Here is a 14638-nt window from a genome sequence, read left to right on the forward strand (position 1 = left end):
GTGTGTGAGGGACTGTGGAAGGATTGCGGTGGGTGTGAGGGACTGTGGAGGGCTTGCGGTGTGTGTGAGGGATTGTGGAAGGCCTGCAGTGTGTGTGTGACTGTGGAGGGCTTGTGGTGTGTGTGAGGGACTGTGGAGGGCTTGCGGTGTGTGTGAGGGACTGTGGAGGGCTTGCGGTGTGTGTGTGTGAGGGACTGTGGAAGGATTGCGGTGGGTGTGAGGGACTGTGGAGGGCTTGCGGTGTGTGTGAGGGATTGTGGAAGGCCTGCAGTGTGTGTGTGATTGTGGAAGGCCTGCAGTGTGTGTGTGACTGTGGAGGGCTTGCGGTGTGTGTGTGTGACTGTGGAGGGCTTGCGGTGTGTGTGAGGGACTGTGGAGGGCTTGCGGTGTGTGTGTGAGGGACTGTGGAGTGCTTGCGGTGTGTGTGAGGGACTGTGGAGGGCTTGCGGTGTGTGTGAGGGACTGTGGAGGGCTTGCGGTGTGTGTGAGGGACTGTGGAGGGCTTGCGGTGTGTGTGAGGGACTGTGGAGGGCTTGCGGTGTGTGTGAAGGGCCTGCAGTGTGTGTGAGGGACTGTGGAGGGCTTGCGGTGTGTGAGGGACTGTGGAGGGCTTGCGGTGTGTGTGAAGGGCCTGCAGTGTGTGTGAGGGACTGGGGAAGGCCTGCAGTGTGTGTGAGGGACTGGGGAAGGCCTGCAGTGTGTGTGAGGGACTGTGGAGGGCCTGCAGTATGTGTGTGACTGGAGGGATTGCGGTGTGTGTGTGAAGGACTGTGGAGGGATTGTGGTGTGTGTGGACTGTGGAGGGCCTGCAGTGTGTGTGAAGGACTGTGGAGGGCGCGCTCCGGGGTCCGGCGGCGCCTCCTTTCTGAGCGCGGCGGTAACTGGCAGTCAGAGGAGCCGGCGACTGAAGGAGGAGGAGCGGAACAGCGTGAGTACCGCAAACGGAGGGCAAGGCGGGAGCGGACAGAGCCCGGGTCGGTATGGGTGCAGCAGTCAGTGTCTCGGCAATGTGCTCCGTGTCGGGTGGACCATGTCCTCTGGACGCTGTCGCCTGTCTGACCCGCGCGGGCCCGGGGCGAATTTCACCCAGTTTTGTCTATTAATTTGAAAAACTCGGCCTTTAACAACCCGAAAATGGGCCCGACTCCAGGGAACGGAACGGAGCGGAGGGGAGGGAGGTGTTGGTGTCCCCGGGTCACTGGAATGGTAGCAAGCCCGAGACACACAGTTTGGCGAGCAGATTGCTGCAGGCGCCGCCGCTTTAAACACGCCATTTCAGTGACTCACCAGATCTGTTTCGGAGAAATGCCCATTTTTATATGATTTGTGACCCAGTGTCAGGGTTGGTGCAGTTCAGAATGCATTTCCCGAGTTAGGACTTCGTAACAAACATCCTAATTGTAAAAGTACAAGCTTTTTTTTTCTGTGAATCACTTAAATCCTGCACCTGCTTTGCCCCTCTTTTTCTCTGCAGTATATCTGCCAATGCTCGTTAGATTTATACTCATGAGCAGCAGATTCCACTGGAGGTTAATTTCTCTGGTGATATTTTACAAATTTTGCCCTTTTTTAACTCGCAAGGTACAGGTCTGAGTTGGAGTTAAATATTGCCGTTTCAATTTGACTGCAATGGCAGAATGCTGCATTAATTCATCATTATTGAATTTGTTCTGTGACCACTCTTTACTTTCACATTTTTTTGCCAAAATTAGCAAAGACAGGAAAATCTAGCTACTGATATTGCCTTGTAATCATGTACACTACTTTATAAGTGTGCATTCAATGTCATTTTTTGCACAAGTGTGGCACATTATCTAACACAATTTGCTTTATTAGGGACATAACTATTGGTGAGTTTGTGAAGTCCAAGGTCTTTGTTTTGAATTAATCAATTAACTTCGTTTTCTAGAAATATTAATTTTATTGTAACAGCACAGCCTTACTTATTATATTGTGTCTTCACTCAGCTCTCTCTCACTTCTTGGCTCATGGATGGATACTATCCTTGTGCACTTTAACTTCCCGGCTCACAGGTCAGCTCTGGAAGCTCTCTGAATCAGTTCCTGCTTCTGCTTCAGGTCTACCTGCTCTGATTATCTCTTGACTTAATTACTGTTCCGCTCTCTTAGGGAGTGAAATTCCTTTTATTAATTTTTGAAACAAGTTTGATGAATAAAAGAAAGAAAGATTTGCATTTATATAGTGCCTTTCACGACCACCGGATGTCTCAAAGTGCTTTACAGCCAATGAAGTACTGTTGAAGTGGAGTCACTGTTGTAATGTGGGAAACGCGGCAGCCAATTTGTGCACAGCAAGCTCCCACAAACAGCAATATGAAAATGATCAGATAATCTATTTCTGTTATGTTGGTTGAGGGAGAAATATTGGCCAGGACACTGGGGATAACTTCCCTACTCTTATTAGAAATATTGCCATGGGATCTTTTACGTCCACCTGAGAGAGCAGACGGGGCCTCGGTTTAACGTCTCATCTGAAAGATGGCACCTCCAACAGTGCAGCACTGCACTGGAGTGTCAGCCTAGCTTTTTGTGCACAAGTCCCTGGAGTGGGACTTGAACCCACAACCTTCTGACTCAGGCGAGTGTACTACCAACTGCGCCACAGCTGACATTGCAAACAATACAACGGGTATTTTTGGTAAATTTATTGACGGAAGGAACTTCACCTTTTATTTCTTGTTTTTAGCTTTGACATTTTGGTTCCAGTGATGTAAAATGAAACATGAATACGATAGTTAAAAATAGTGAATATTTGCTGTTTTGAAATTCACGGGTTTTGATAGGAGGAAGCAGTTGTAACTAAATTGATAGTTTCATAATATACACACAAAAGGGGGTGATTTATTTGTTCAAAGCTATTGCAAAATTTAGAAAAAATTATGGAATGTAGAAAAATATTTTAAAATGATTGACAAATATAAGTGGAGGATTCGTCCTGTTTACTTTCCTCCACACATAATATAAACTTTAGTTCGTTTTTTTTGACTACATTTTTTATGTCTCCAATTTTCATACCAAATGTAATCCCGTGGCAGGAAGTGGTGAGATGACTTGTTCTTTTCAGAAGGTGCCGTATTTAAGGATTTTGCTGTTATAAGGACATTTTCATCAGGAGAGTTAATGAGTAGAACACAAGAAATAGGAGCAGGAGTAGGCCATGCGGCCCCTTGAGCCTCCTCCGCCATTCAATAAGATCATGGCTGAACTTCTACATCAACTCCACTTCCCCATATCGCTTGATTCCCTTGGTGCCCAAAAATCTATTGACCTCTGTCTTGAATATACTCATCGTCTGAGCACCCACAACCCTCTTGGGAAGAGAATTCCAAAGATTCACAACCCTTTGAGTGAAAAAAATTCTCCTCATCTCAGTCCTAAATGGCTGATCCCTTATCCTGAGACTATGACCCCCAGTGCTAGACTCCAGCCAGGGAAACAGCCTCTTGGCATCTATCCTGTCACGCCCTCTAAGAATTTTATATGTTTCAATGGGCCAAAAATTCGGGTCGGGGGCTTCCCGCGGGTGCAAGCCCCCGATCTGCACTCACCCTGCGCGCTGACATCTGAAGCCCGGGCCTGCTTGCATTTCCTGTCACAGGCCCGGTTCAGCTGTCAGCGCGCAGTGCTTACCTGATCCAGCGGCGTAGTTAGTGCGATGTGCCGGCTGGGATCAGGTGAGCACTGTACAACCAATCAGGGGAGGGGAAGGTTCATTCATGAGTTTGAGAGTAAGAACTGTCAAACTCATGAAAACTACGGGGGCCCAAAACACTATTTAACCTTTAAATAAAAATTTAAAAAACATCCCAATCATTAAATTAAGTATAAATAAGTTTAAAAAAAATAATTTAAACAATTTTTTTTTGAAAAAAATAAATTTTTAATAAAAAGGGTCTAAAACTAAACTTAACTTTATTGTAGATTCTTAAAAATAATAAACCTGTGGGGAAAAACAATTCTAAATTACACTAAAACACTACTTACCTGTAAAAATAAATACTTACGTGTGCTTTTTACAAGCGTAAAGACCGGAGGCCTTTAGACATGCGCAAATCCCCCAAAACAGAGGAAATCCAAGACGCATGCGCTGCCCCCTACAGCGCACGTGCTAGCCTCTTCAACTCTTGGGTTGGAGGAGAGGAAATGCCGGTTTTCAGCGCATGCGCTGTGCATGCTGAAAACTGGCATTTCCTCCGGCCAGACGCGTGAGTACCCCTTCCGTACTCACGCGTTTCGGGAGGAATTTCTGCCCCAATGTGATCACCTCTCATTCTTCTAAACTTCGGAGAGTATAGGCTCAATCTCTCCTCGTAGGACAGCCCTTTCACCCCAGGAATCAGTCTAGTGAACCTTTGTTGCACCGCCTCCAAGGCAAGTATATCCTTCCTTCGGTAACTCCAGTACTCCAGGTGTGGGCTCACCAAAGTCTTATATAATTGCAGCAAGACTTCCTTACTCTTGTACTCCAATCTCCTTGCAATAAAGGCTAATATACCATTTGCCTTCTTAATTACTTGCTGTACCTGCATGTTAACTTTGTTATTTGCGTTCAAGGACCCCAAAATCCCTCTGCATACCAACATTTACTAGTTCTCACCTTTGTAAAAAAAAAAAAAAAAATATTCAGCTTTTCCATTCTTCCTACCAAAGTGGATAATTTCACACTTCCCCAGAATAGAGAAACAATGCACTGCTTAATATTGCAATTTTAAGGATGAACCATACTATGGTTATTTGAAACACACTAATGATCTCCTAGTCATTCAGGAGTAATTTATTTCTTTTCAACATGGCAGCATTCGGAAACCTTATGAGTGACAATTTTTCGCTTAATCTTTGTTCAGAATTTTAACTTGATACAAAAATGGGAGGAACAGTAATTATGTTGGATGTCCTCTGACTGCATATATGCTGATTGTATTCAGGATTCTAGCCTGAGGTTTGACTTCTAATAAGTATTTATTGAGCCGTTTAGTCCAACGATGCAGTGCCAGTAAATCATGTTTCACCAAGCCACTGTGACAGATCCAACATGTGATTTTTAAGTGATATGGTTCATTCTACTGTAAGTGCCTTGTTACCAAGGTCATGAGATAGATTTTGGATCTCAGAATATTTTAACACCTGTGTTAAAGAAGCTTTATACTACATGCTTAGCATCAGAGACTTGAGTGTAAGCAGGTCACCTTCTGTGGAATCGGAGTGCCATTTTGCATATGGGTATCTCCCTTCATGCTGCTGTATTTGTGCCTGATTTAACTCTTAATTGTTGGTGCCCTTTTATGAAATTTGCATTTGTGCACATGCATGTGTGTAATGTGACGCCAACCAGCATGCATCTCAACAATGCATGGAATAGGCAACATGCTTGTATATTTCCGGGGCTCCAGGGAAGCGTAGGCAGCATGCATGCCTGAGACTGAAGGGAAAAATATGCTGCCTCGTGCCCTTCGCTGTTTGCAAATAATATTAGCTTTTTTGAGATTTGTAGTTTATGTGAGAACTTAAAGACATAGAATTTATATTTTACTGGAATTTTGGCGCATCCTTCTGCACGGTGTTGTAGGCTCGTCTGACAGGGATTTGCAGGCATTGAAACTACTGTGGTTCTTTTTGCAGAGAGCACTTAGTTCCCTCCTTGGGGCACGGGAGAAAATTGGAAGAGGCAGACTGCAACAAATCAGATGGGATGATAGTGAGTCAGAAGTTGATGACTTGTTGCCGGAGCAGTATCTGCACAGGCGAAAGAAGCATTTAACGTTAATCTTCACAATTCTGTGGACAATTGCCATAAATCTGAGTCCTTGTATACATCTTTGAGAAATGTACAATCATTTTTTGGAGAGACATTCACAGACTATGAATGGAATGAAAGTTTTCTGATGAAATTGCAAACATACAAATTCATCATCTCCAAATAATAACCCTGTTTCTTTGAGCTGTCTGTTCCATGCCTCAATGCCCCTAAGCTCACTGATATGAATTCCCCTTCAGCACATCAATCAACTCTCTTCCCCCCACAGCCACCCTCACCCTTGTACTGACGGGCTTTCCTCGGCAGATCATAGAATCATAGAAAGCTACAGCACGGAAGGAGGCCATTTCGGCCCATCATGTCCGCGCCGACCAACAAAGAGCTATCCAGCCTAGTCCCACTTCCCAGCTCTAGGTCCGTAGCCCTGCAGGTTACAGCATCCCAAGTGCACATCCAAGTACTTTATAAACGCGGTTAGGGTTTCTGCCTCTACCACCCTTTCAGGCAGTGAGTTCCAGATCCCCACAACCCTCTGGGTGAAGAAATTTCCCCTCAAACAGCCTCTAAACCTTCCACCAATTACTTTAAATCTGTGCCCCCTGGTTTTTGACCCCTCTGCTAAGGGAAATAGGTCCTTTCTATGCACTTTATCTAGGCCCCTCATAATTTTATACACCACAATAAGGTCTCCCCTCAGCCTCCTCTGTTCCAAGGAAAACAAACCCAGCCTATCCAGTCTTTCCTCATAGCTAAGATTCTCTACTCCCGGCAACATCCTTGTAAATCTCTGTACCCTCTCTAGTGCAATCACATCTTTCCTGTAATGTGGTGACCAGAACTTCACGCAGTACTCTAGCTGAGGCCTAACTAGTATTTTATACAGTTGAAGCATAACCCCCCTGCTCTTGTATTCTATGCCACGGCTAATAAAGGCAAGCATTCCGAATGCCGCCTTAACCACCTTATCTACCTGGCCTGCTACCTTCAGGGATCTGTGGACATGCACTCCAAGGTCCCTTTGTTCCTCTACGCTACTCAGTGTCCTACCATTTAATGTGTATTCCCTTTCCTTGTTAGCCCTTCCCAAATGCATTACCTCACACTTCTCCAGATTGAATTCCATTTGCCACTGTTCTGCCCACCTGACCAATTTATTGATATCTTCCTGCAGTCTACAGCTTCCTTCTTCAGTATCAACCACACAGCCGATTTTAGTATCATCTGCAAACTTCTTAATCATACCCCCTATATTCAAGTCTAGATCATTGATATATACCACAAAAAGCAAAGGACCTAGTACTGAGCCCTGCGGAACCCCACTGGAAACAGCCTTCCAGTCACAAAAACACCCATCAACCATTACCCTCTGCTTCCTGCCTCTGAGCCAATTTTGAATCCAACATGACACTTTGCCCTGGATCCCATGGGCTTTTAACTTTGTGACCAGTCTGCCATGTGGAACCTTATCAAAAGCCTTGCTAAAGTCCATATACACTACATCAAATACACTACCCTCATCTACCCTCCTTGTTACCATCTCAAAAAATTCAATCAAACTTGTCAGACACGACCTTCCCATAACAAATCCGTGCTGACTATCCTTGATTAATCCGTGTCTTTCTAAATGAAGATTTATCCTGTCCTTCAGAATTTTTTTCAATAATTTTCCCACCACCGAAGTTAGGCTGATTGGCCTGTAATTAATCGGTCTATCCTTTTCTCCCTTTTTAAACAAGGGTACCACTGGCACCACACCTGAAGCCAGAGAGGATTGGAAAATGATGGTCAGGGCCTCTGCTATTTTCTCTTTTGCTTCGCTTAACAGCCTGGGATACATTTCATCCGGGCCTGGGGATTTATCCACTTTTAAAGCTGCTAAACCCCTTAATACTTCCTCTCTCACTATGTTTATTTCATTTAATATTTCACACTCCTCCTCCCTGATAGCAATGTCTGCTTCGCCTCTCTCCTTTGTGAAAACAGACACAAAGTATTCATTAAGAACCCTACTGATGTCTCCCGCCTCCACACACACATTACCCTCATGATCTCTAATAGGCCCTACCCTTTCTTTAGTTATCCTCTTACTCTTAATATATTTATAAAACATCTTTGGGTTTTACTTGCCAAGAATTTTTCATGCTCTCGCTTTGCTTTCCTAATATCCTGCACCCCTGCACTTTCTGTACTCCTCTAAAGATTCTGCAGTATTTAGCCCTCGGTATCTGTCATACGCCTCCCTTTTTTTCTTTATCCTACCCTGTATGCCCCTAGACATCCAGGGGGCTCTAGATTTGTTAGTCCCACCTTTTTTCTTTAAGGGCACATATTTGGTCTGAACCCTCCGGATCTCCTCCTTGAATGCCTCCCACTGCTCTGACACTGACTTACCTTCAAGTAGCTGTTTCCAGTCCACTATGGCTAAATCCCCTCTGAGCTTAGCAAAATTTGCTTTTCCCCAATATAGAATATTTATTCCTGGTCTGTCCTTGTCCTTTTCCATAACTACCTTTTAAATCTAACTGAATTATGGTCACTAGCACCAAAATGCTTCCCCACTGATACGCCTTCTACCTGCCCAGCTAGATACTTGGTCCACTGAACAGCACAATCTCCTGTGCCCCTCTTCACCCTCTCCGTCTCGTACCCCTGTCCTTTCCCTTCTCCTCAACGTTTTTTTCTCTCCTCCCCACCATCTTCCCCCTCCCTATCTGCTCCCACCTCCTTCCCTTTTTTTCCTCACAATCACAGAGGATATTGCTGATTGACTGACTTGTGCAGTCCTGTGCTTTGAGCAGGCAAAAACGGACTGGAGAGATTCAGATGAGGAATTGTGGGAAGAGATAGGCACGGAGTTGGGAAGCAGTGACATTGAAGGACCTTGGAGAGGAAAGGGAGGTTAAAAATAAGGTGGTAATTGGAGAGGGTAGATGAGTCAGAAATGTACTTTTTGATGGTTTTGAAAGGGAGAGGGGCATTGGAGCTATAGTTGGAATATTGTGTGCAGTTCTGGGCACTGTTATTGGAAGAATATTAGAGGCTTGTACTGATGTGCTGATAATCTTCAGTCTAAGAATGAAAAGGGAAATTTGAAATTATTTAATCATAGTAAGACATGGGAAAGAAATGTTATTTATTTTGGATTGTGCAGCAAGAACTATCACAGTACCTCTCCCATTGTGGTGTGGGCTATCTTTATTCCTGTTTACTGAGGAAACTTTTTTTTGTTAGATGATCACCAATAGGTTTTATTTCAAAATCCTTTATTACAAGTGCCTCCTTTTAATGTAAAAAAACATAGCTTTTAGATTATATATACCATAAAAATAATTTTGTTTGGTAAATCCTTTCATATGGGGATTGAAACTTACATTCATTTTGTTTAGGGCTTAAGCTGCATTTGAGTTGAAACTTACTGAAAGTTTTTGATAGAAGCCGTGTGGGTCCTGGATGTGACCTATAATGCAGTCGGTGAGCTCGGCCTCAACACGGGACTTCGAAATTTGCATGGCTCATTGAGGACCTCAAGTGGCAAAAATCTATTGTGGAATAGTGATACCAGGAGGAACCTAGTTGTTAAAAACAGAATATCAATATTTGTTATCTCTTGACTTGACTATTCCAGTGCACTCCTGGCTGGCCTCCCACGTTCTACCCTACGTAAGCTTGAGGTCGTCCAAAACTCGGCTGCCCGTGTCCTAACTCGCACCAAGCCCCGTTCATCCATCACCCCCGTGCTCGCTGACCTACATTGGCTCCCAGTTAAGCCACGCCTCGATTTTAAAATTCTCATCCTTGTTTTCAAATCCCTCCATGGCCTCGTCCCTCCCTATTTCTGTAATCTCCTTCAGCCCCACAACCAATGTTCCCTGTAAGTAGTGAGGCAGCGCTCCAGGGAACCTGCGCAGCCGGCTTGCCAGCATTTCAATACAAAAACCGCGCATATGTGGAATTTTGAATGGCCCAAGCTGCCCCTTAAAGGGGCTGCACAATGCCGAACAAAACTAGAAGGAACATTGCCCACAAACACCCAAAGATATCTGCACTCCTATAATTCTGGCCTCTTGAGCATCCCTGATTTTAATCGCTCAACCATTGGTGCCTGTGCCTTAAGTTGCCAAGGCCCTAAGCTCTGGAATTCCCTCCATTAACTTCTCTGCCTCTCTGTCCTTTTAAGATGCTCCTTAAAACCTACCTCTCTGTACTAATTTCTCCTTCTGTGGCTTGGTGTCAAATTTTATTTTATAATGCTCCTGTGACGCACCTTGGGATGTTTTACTACGTTAAAGGCACTACATATACAAGTTGTTGTTGAATAACTATAGAGTGGTAAAGACTGCACGTCAGACTGCACCCATTTTTTTAATCCTAATCGTGAAAGTGTCCTCGCCAAAGAAAATAAAATAAATTGAGCTGAGTTAGTACAGCAAGTTGTTTTGGATGTGATGTACAGTTTTCAAGAATATTTAGTCAACCTTACTGATAAAATAGGCTAGACACAACTTGCTTTGTCTCAGATTGTAGGTATATGCATACTGATACTAATGGTTGTATTGCTATTCTGCACTACATTAGATTAGGAAACACAGTTGTAGCTTACTTGAGACATCAAGAGCATGAAGAAAGGAGTCTAGTTTTCCATAATTGTTCCTTCATTAGCATCTCGTCTTCAATATAGAAGGTAATGGTGCAACATGTGATGTAATGTCACTAGCATAACTTTGGTATATTTGTGTCTTTGTAATCTGGTTATTTTCTGGTAAAATACAAAAATTGGTTAAATTAGTGAAAAGTAAATTTTAAAGCAAATTTTGAGAAAAAACCCTTTACTCAAAGCCTGATTCTCTCAATCAGACTGCAGTCTGTTAAAAGTTTGTCCAAGGTTGCTGGGATTTTTCAAGGTTTTAGTCAGTGTGACAAAAATGAATATCCATAGATCTAAAAGCCATAATAACAGAAAATGCTGGAAACACTAAAAGCCATAGCCACTCAGTTTATATAAAAAAATTTTAAAAAAATGAAACTAGTGCCATCTCATGGCTTCCAGAGAGAAGCCAGTGTTATCCCTGCTACAGAAACAAGGCTGCTTGTTTTTGGTCAGGAAAATCAATTATGTTAAAGATGGTTTGAACCAAGTGTCAATAAAATTTGTCTAACATCTATTATGGGTTGAGTTATTTTGCTAAACCCAATCCTCATTACCACCCCCACTGGTCATCCTCGTGGGTTTGTGTCTATAGGTTATAAAGAATCATAGAATGGTTACATCACAGAAGGAGGCCATTCGGCCCGTCGAGCCTGTGCCGGCTCTCTGCAAGAGCACTTTAGCTTGTCCCACTCCCCCGCCCTTTCCCCGTAGCCCTGCAAATTTTTTTCCTTCAGGTACTTATCCAATTCCATTTTGAATGCCATGATTGAATCTGTCTCCACCACCCTTTCAGGCAGTGCATTTCAGATCATAACCACTTGCTGTGTTTTTAAAAAAAAAAAAAAAAAAAAGTTTTTCCTCATGTCACCTTTGGTTCTTCTAACAATCACCTTAAATCTGTTTCCTCTGGTCCTCAACCCTTCAGCCAGTGGGAACAGTTTCTCTCTATCTACTCTGTCTGGACCCCTCATGATTTTGAACACCTCTAGTATCTGTTAATCAGCTGTCCACCTTTATCTGACCACTCTTCAAAACAGTTGCCTGCTCTTGAAAGGGATTGAGTTCGCACATTGCGTGTGTTAGTGGTTCACATTGTCTTGCTGTGGCACAAGGGTTAAATTCAACTCTGTAAATGGATGAATGCATAGTTTATAAAATGGCTGCATTCTGTTTTCATTGAAGATTAAGACTACTACTTTCCTTTCTGAGCAATACTTCATCTCAAGTTTTGTAAGAAGAATTCAAAAGGATTTATCTGACTATTTATTTGATTAACTCCTTACACACTGGTTCCAGACTTTAACAACAACAACTTGCATTTATATTGTGCCTTTAACACTAAAACATCCCAAGTTGTTTCACAGCAGCGTTATCAAACAAAATTTGTCAAGCACCATATTTAGACTGTACAATATCTCAACAGTACTGCTTCTGTAAATAACTTTTATTTGTGATTAAACTTGTTTAATAAATTATCTTGTTTGAAAAGTGTCTGGCATGTCTGATCTGTCTTTTGAAGTGACGTGACATGTAGCGGAATCTTGCATGCTATCCAGTAGCTAGTTCCCAGTCGGTAGGAGGATTGTTTGCCTTGAGGCGTGCTATTTCCAATATTCCAAGCACACAAGATTTAAGTTGTAAGTCATAGGGAGCATGGGATTGCCTATGGAAGCTGTCTTTTTCAGTGAGAATGAGAATGTATTGAAAGCAGCCATCTGCTGTAAGAAAAACAAAATACTGGAAGCACTCAGCAAGTCAGTCAGCATATTTGAGAAGAACAGATACCTTAACATTTCAGGTGTGAATTTACCTAATTTGTAACAGTCAGGTTATACCATATTTTGCCTTACTACTTAATCAGATTTGTTAAAAGCTAAGGCGAGCAAGTAATTGTATCTCGGCCCAGCCTAGTGAAAATGTCATTAAAATCTTGTAGCACAAATGGAGTAGTCAGAGGCTAACATCCTTAACAGTGCTGGCAGTGCAGTTTTGAAATAAAGTAGTTTGGTTAGAGGTAGAATTATAGGCCTCGATGGAAAGATAGCCAAGTATACATTGGAAGATGTTTTCTGGATTGCCAAGCTGTCAACTGAAAGGGGCTGATACAGACTGAGAGAAACCAAATACCTCTCATCCAAACAGATGACTGGATTTTGCTAAATTTGTGATTATTGAGCTATTGTAATAATGAAGTCAATGCCAGCTTAGTAACTGAGATATTATCGTTCAGCATAGTTAGTACTAAGTTCAACATACAGTAGTAAACTCGGCTCCCTTTGCCTCCATTTTTAAGCTGCGAGAATTTTCTGTTATCAGATAGATGGTCAAAAGTAATCCCAGAATGGCATTTAGAGTATGCTACGCCATTCCTGTGCTTTAAAGTGCTTCAGCTTCCCATACACTGCCAGAAGGTTCAGAATATTATCTTGGTATTTAATACTCCTGTTGACTGCTAGTTTACTTTACAGTAATCTTCTGTAATAATCACCTACGTTCAAAATAAGCTCCATATCTTTTTCTTGGAATGTGATACAGCACAGACATTGAATTAGAAGTACAATTCTTTGGGAAGCTTGTTTACATAGGATTACCTAGGATATACAGCACAGAAACAGGCCATTTGGCCCAACCAGTCCATGCCGGTATTTATGCTCCACTCGAGCCTCCTCCTGTCTTTCCTCATCTAACTGTCAGCATAACCCTCTATTCCCATCTCCCTCATATGCTTATCTAGCCTCTTCTTAAATACATCTATATTCAACCACTTCCTGTGGTAGCCAGTTCCACATACCACTCTGGGTAAAGAAGTTACTCCCGAATTCCTTTGGTATATACGGAGGTTGAATTTTTCTATAGCTTCTCTTGAGAAGGTGGTGGTGAGCTGCCGCCTTGAACCGCTGCAGTCCGTGTGGTGAAGGTACTCCTACAGTGCTGTTAGGGAGGGAGTTCCAGGATTTTGACCCAGTGACTATGAAGGAACCACAATATATTTTCAAGTCAGGATGGTGTGTAACTTGGAGGAGAACTTGCAGGTGATGGTGTTCCCATGCACCTGCTGCCCTTGTTCTTCTAGGTGATAGAGGTCACGGGTTTGGAAGGTGCTGTCCAAGAAGCCTTGGTGAGTTGCTGCAGTGCATCTTGTAGATGGTACACACTGCAGCCACGGTATGCCGGTGGTGGAGGGAGTGAACGTTTAAGGTGGTGGGATGGGGTGCCAATCAAGCGGGCTGCTTTGTCCTGGATGGAGTCGTGCTTCTTGAGTGTTGGAGCTACACTCATCCAGGCAAGTGGAGAGTATTCCATCACACTCCTTACTTGTGCCTTGTAAATGGTGGAAAGGCTTTGGGGGGGTCAGGAGGTGAGACACTTGCCGCAGAATACCCAGCCTCTGACCTGATCTTGTTGCCACAGTATTTATGTGGCCGGTCCAGTTAAGTTTCTGGTCAATGGTGACCCCCAGGATGATGGTGGGGATTCAGCGATGGTAATGCCATTGAAGGTCAAGGGGCAGTGGTTAGACTGTCGCTTGTTGGAGATAGTCATTGCCTGGCACCTGTGTGGCACGAATGTTACTTGCCACTTATCAGCCCAAGCCTGAATGTCGTCCAGGTCTTGCTGCATGTGGGCATGGACTGCTTCATTATCTGTGGAGTTGCGAATGGAACTGAACACTGCAATCATCAGCGATCATATACTCAACGACTGAGCACCCACAGCCCACTGGGGTAGTAAATTCCAAAGATTCACAACCCTTTGCTTGAAGAAATTTCTCATCTCAGTCATAAATGGCCGACTCCTTATTCTAAGACTGTGACCCCTAGTTTTAGACTTCCCAGCCAGTGAAAACATCCTCCCAGCCTCTACCCTGTCCAATGCCTTAAGAATTTTATATGTTTCAATGAGATCACCTCTCATTCTCTAGATATCTATTCCCTAGAATAGGAAAGTGTGAGACTGAAGAGAAGTTCTACACTTTAGCCCCAGTTTATCAAGAATATTATGTTCAACAGATATGACTGCCTTGTCTCCATCCTCAATTGCCTTCTGCTTTATTGCATTTAGCTATCAGTTATCCAGAATGCAAGTACAGTAGGTTCAATTTATTGCAGGCAGTACAGACTTTTTGTAGGTAGAGTTAGAGACCTTTATACAAAGTTTAGTGAGGTATACATTGGAAGCTGTTTCTGGATTTAAAAAAGGATATATATGTGTGTG

At 43.3% G+C, this 14638-nt stretch overlaps 1 long non-coding RNA gene across 1 annotated transcript; it reads left to right on the forward strand.

The window, feature by feature from the left end:
- Window positions 1-787: 787 nt before the first annotated feature.
- Window positions 788-11914, forward strand: LOC147117253 (uncharacterized). The gene is made up of 3 exons (XR_015078404.1): window positions 788-928; window positions 1968-2078; window positions 5640-11914. It is a non-coding gene; the product is annotated as an uncharacterized LOC147117253 (long non-coding RNA).
- Window positions 11915-14638: the final 2724 nt, after the last annotated feature.

Source organism: Somniosus microcephalus, chromosome 5, assembly GCF_052327205.1.
Source record: "Somniosus microcephalus isolate GS21.2 chromosome 5, FLI_Smic_1.0, whole genome shotgun sequence".
NCBI classification, from domain to species: Eukaryota; Metazoa; Chordata; class Chondrichthyes; order Squaliformes; family Somniosidae; genus Somniosus; species Somniosus microcephalus.